This window comes from Cucurbita pepo, chromosome 16 (assembly GCF_057944985.1).
Source record: "Cucurbita pepo subsp. pepo isolate OVF chromosome 16, ASM5794498v1, whole genome shotgun sequence".
NCBI classification, from domain to species: Eukaryota; Viridiplantae; Streptophyta; class Magnoliopsida; order Cucurbitales; family Cucurbitaceae; genus Cucurbita; species Cucurbita pepo.
Genome location: NC_141813.1, coordinates 1,380,588 through 1,385,264, shown reverse-complemented (window position 1 = coordinate 1,385,264; position 4,677 = coordinate 1,380,588). Strand labels below are relative to the sequence as shown.

The 4,677-nt window shown below is 35.1% G+C and overlaps 1 non-coding gene across 1 annotated transcript; it reads right to left on the bottom strand.

The window, feature by feature from the left end:
* LOC111777926 (small nucleolar RNA Z247) lies at positions 1 to 140 on the bottom strand. The gene has a single exon (XR_002812449.2). It is a non-coding gene; the product is annotated as a small nucleolar RNA Z247 (small nucleolar RNA).
* Positions 141 to 4,677: the final 4,537 nt, after the last annotated feature.

Genomic DNA, 4,677 nt, shown 5'->3' with positions numbered 1-4,677 from the left:
GCTTCAAACGTCATTAGATGTGCAAACACATCATCAAGCCTGAGGGCTTCACTCTTGGTAGTCATTGAAGTGACGAAGGGATCATAGTCAGGGCCAAGACCAGCGAGAAGATACGCGATCACATCATCATCCTGCAAGGCAGAGCTCAACACGAATCTGAATAGTGCGAGCACGAGTTGACGACGAAAACATCCGTTGCAGGGTATCCCACGCCTCCTTGGACGTAGTAGCGGCAACCACATCGTGAAGAATCTCCTCAGACATGGAGGAGAGAAGGCCGCTAAGGACCTGTTGATCCTAATCATACCACTGATTCTAGGCCGGATTAGAGACTAGGTCACCATCAGCAGCAGTTGAGGAAGGGACCAGCTTGGTAGGTGTGACATTGGTGCCATTGAGGTAGCTCATAAGCTTCGTACTCCGTAGGTAGGGGAGGAGCTAGGCGCGTCATATGATGAAGTTGTTTTTGGTTAGACGAATTGTGACAGCATGGTGTAGAGGGATTGGGCCAAAGGTCGCCATGGTAGTTGAGACGGTGTTGGAGATGGTGGATGGAGAGGAGGAAGAAGATATGATAGACATTTAAAAAATAAACCTTGGCTTTGATACCATGTTAGGTTGAATGGCACAATGACCTAGGGTCACGACCTCATGTATTTATAGATGTGTATAATGAAGATTATATTCTAAATCATAGATTTGGTAACAAACCAGTAAATCATAGATTTGGTGACAAAACCATGAAATCATAGATTTGGTAACAAACAAGTAAATCATAGATTTGGTAACAAACCAGTAAATCATAGATTTGGTAACAAACTAGTATATCACTAGATTATCTTACTATATACATATATGATCTATTCTACGTTTAACACCGTGAACTCATATAGGTTGACTTAGATTTCAAGAGATGAGTTTGAACTATCCCCAAGAATAAATTAGCAACTCGGGCTTAAGCTACTCAAATATCTGGCTCTATTATTGACATGATTGGATGAATTGAATCAAGTGTGAAAGACATGTGCTATGTGGCCCCTCCATGTGTCATTATACGAATTGATTTGGACATTTTAAATTTTTGATAAGTTGTTATTGGAAGAAATTTGTAGTTTTGCGAAGGAAGCTAGAGTTGGGATCAAAAGTTTGAGTTCCCGCTTAAGTTAAAGACTGTATGGTTTCTATTTTTGGATCAACTTTGAGCACATTTATTTCTTATTGTAGTTGATTAAAAATTACAAGAAAATCTCTTTAAATATATGAATTAAAACTCTCCAACTTTGATGTAACAATCAAGTTAATTCGTCGAGTTACCTGGTAAAAGCTATGAAAAAAAGAAAAAAAAAATAGAGAGAAATGTGTAAGACGATGAATGGACGATCATAAGTGGCAAGGATTATGACATGTATCGGGTGCTAGTGAAGCCACACATCATATTGAGAAAAACGGGGAAGAAATTTCTATTTCCACTTTAGTCTGGATTCAAAGGTGCGTGAGGTTGCACGAGAACCCGACCCAACTGATGAACCTAACCCGCGCATATGCACGAGTTTGCTTCTTCAACTTGCGTGTGGGGCGCATAAGAGTTCCATGTACGAATGACAGACACAATGCGTGAAGACCAAGGAACCGATGTTAAGTTAGTTGCATTTCATCTTATTTTATATTCCTATGTTAGATTATGACAATGTTTTGTTTCCTAGTTTTCTTGATTAGGGCAATGAGCTCTCGAAAGAAAATGCCTTTAGGTGACTAGATCAAAGACCATTTGCCTTTTCTTTTCTACCAAAATTCTCTTTCTTTCTTTATTATTATTATTATTTTTTAATTGTGATACTCAAGAAAAAGAGGTACATGAATCAACTAAGATCACATTCAAATGACAGCAATTTTGAGAACAGAATGTCTAAGAAAGGTTTAAAAGAATTAAAAGTTAGTGGCAATACCAACAAAGGTGCGCCTTCATTTTCAGTGATTCAATCATAGGAACTCCAAAGTTAACTGTGGTTTCTTTGGAGCTATACTATGTTGAGTGACCTTTAAAGAATTTTTTCGAGATACATGCAAGTGAGGTTAAAGCATGGTGAAAAACTTTTCTTGGTCTTTGGGGATATAATTTATTCATGTGACCATATTGCATTGACGTGAGTCCATACATTTTTATAATAAGATCTCTCAAACTAGTTTCGAATTTAATTATTAGTAGATCATAGAATACTATAGGTTAATTTCATTTTCATCTATTAGAATATAGGTTAGTATAGGACATTTTACTTTATGTTATTTATTTATTTATTTTGTATTGTTTTATTTTAAGGCCTTAAGTGAAGCATACAAGACTAAGGTTAATTTTATTATAAAGTTTCACTTGAATTATTTTCGCATTAAATATTCATGATTTGTATATAGCAGCGACTTTAGATTAAATATAAAATTTAAGGTCATTACATCAGAAATATTTTGAGATTTTAAAAAAAAATGATGGGCATAATTGAAACTTTTGAAAGTTTAGGTATATATTTTAGGTAAGTGACAATTTATTAGTATGGGAATTTAGTGACCTATATTTTAAATTAAAATGACATAAAATTAATTAAGTAAAATCTTTAATTAATAAATGTTCCTTCATTAACTGTAGGTCACTCCACTATAGACATATATTTGAACCAACCCAAAAGTTCGAGTTGGTTGGATTGGTAACCCAACCCAACCTGAAAATTTTCACAACCCAACCCAATCCAACTCTCTATTTTCAGGTTGTTCCAAACTAAGAAGAGACAAGAAGTGGAGAAATAACCTACTGCCGAGCGGAGAAGTTCGAAGAGAAACACAGAGTGTAGAAGTTTGACGGAAATGGAACAGAAAGGCGAGCAGAGAGACAGTCGATGACGACGTCGAGTGGAGAAATGGGAGCTGAGAAGAGAGTCTGATGGAGAATAAAGAGGTGACCAATGAGCTAGATTGACATCCGAGATGAGAATGACGTCAACAGAGAAGATGAACGCTATGAGATGAGAATGATGAAGATGAGCGGAATCACAATGAGATAGATGAAGAGAGAGAGAAAGTATGCCCCTAGAAGGAGAGAGAGAAAGTCTACCCGTTGAAGGAGAGAGACAATTAAAATAATTAATCATATCCAAGAAGAGGGAGAAAGTCTGCACCTTGAATAGTACATGTGCGGCACCTGGCGGGGTTGTTGTTTGATGGGCGGGATGCGTGGACTTGGGCCTTTTTTATGATTTTCGGGTTAGGTCGGATTGTCCCAATAATTTAAAATTTGAATCCGAACCCAATCCGAAACGGATCGGGTTCCAAAAAATGAACCCAACCTGAACCCAAAGTCCTTTTAAACCCAACCCAACCCTTATAATTCGGGTTGGGTTCTTGGATTGACAAGTTAGGTGTACACCCCTAATTATAGGTAAGTCGATCCTTCACGAGTTATTCATAATTACAACGGAGTCAGATGTGCATTTCCCTCTAATTACATATTTTACCATTAATACCACTTGTTCTCTTATAAACAATTAAATTATGAACTAACCCTAAACAAAAATTCCTTTTGAGTAGGGAGCTCCATTGTTTAAGTCATAAAATCAACCATGAAACTACTCATCTAATTTTCCTATACCGAAAAAGTGAATTTTATCTTGTAACAAATGAATTCCATTTTAAATGTATTTTCTTTTAAAATCAATATATTGATAAGAAGGAAGTATATATGACAATCATTATATTATTTTAAGATAACAATTAGTCATCTAGCTCTATTTGTAATCTATTTAATGTATATAATAATCCTCAATATTAATGGAGAATTCGATTTTTTGATATGGAGTCCATAATAATTATTTACCAATTATAAGTTCAACAATGATCATGATTTTATGCTTTTATAATTCAACAATATAATGACAACAAAGTAAGAAAGAAAACCCACATAAATATAGCATTTTTATATAATAAATATACCACGTTGCAAAATGTTGAATTAAAAAAAAACATTACATATGAACGTGAAGAGTGGATTTTGATTTTCTATCTCGTAATTATTGAAAAAAAAAAAAAAATTCAACAAGACAATCTTCATTCCTTTCTTTTAGTGGATCTCTTACGGTAAGTCTTTTCATCAAACGAGCCTCTTTTGATCTTAACTCTTCTTTTATCCGTCCTATCGTTAAAGTAGTTGGTATTGCAAGAACGTCTAATCCAACCATTGTTTGATGGTCTAGAAACTACAAACATCATGTTTCGAAACACGAGTTTATTCGATCATTCAAGATTGAGTAACATCTTACTTCTTAAGTTCACGAACCCACTATTTAATACGAAGCTTTACACAAAAATTAGGGTGATAAAAATTAGGGGTAATATGTATTTATCAAGCTTGGTATCAAAGTTGATATGTTGTTAAATTTAAGGGTAATATGTATGTCTTCGTTCTAATCTTGGTGTATATCGTCTTTTTACCAACTCAATCATGCATTTGAAGTTTGTGTACTATTACATATAAATTAACAGGGTAATCAGCCTAGTCCTAATAGTCTCACAACGCAAATGTGACACAGGAGGGAGTGACCACTTGATCGACTAGGGAGAAGTAGGAAACCCCTTGATCGCACCTACATAGTAAATGTAAGGAAGCATTAAGTGCTTCTAAGTCTTGCAAGGTTT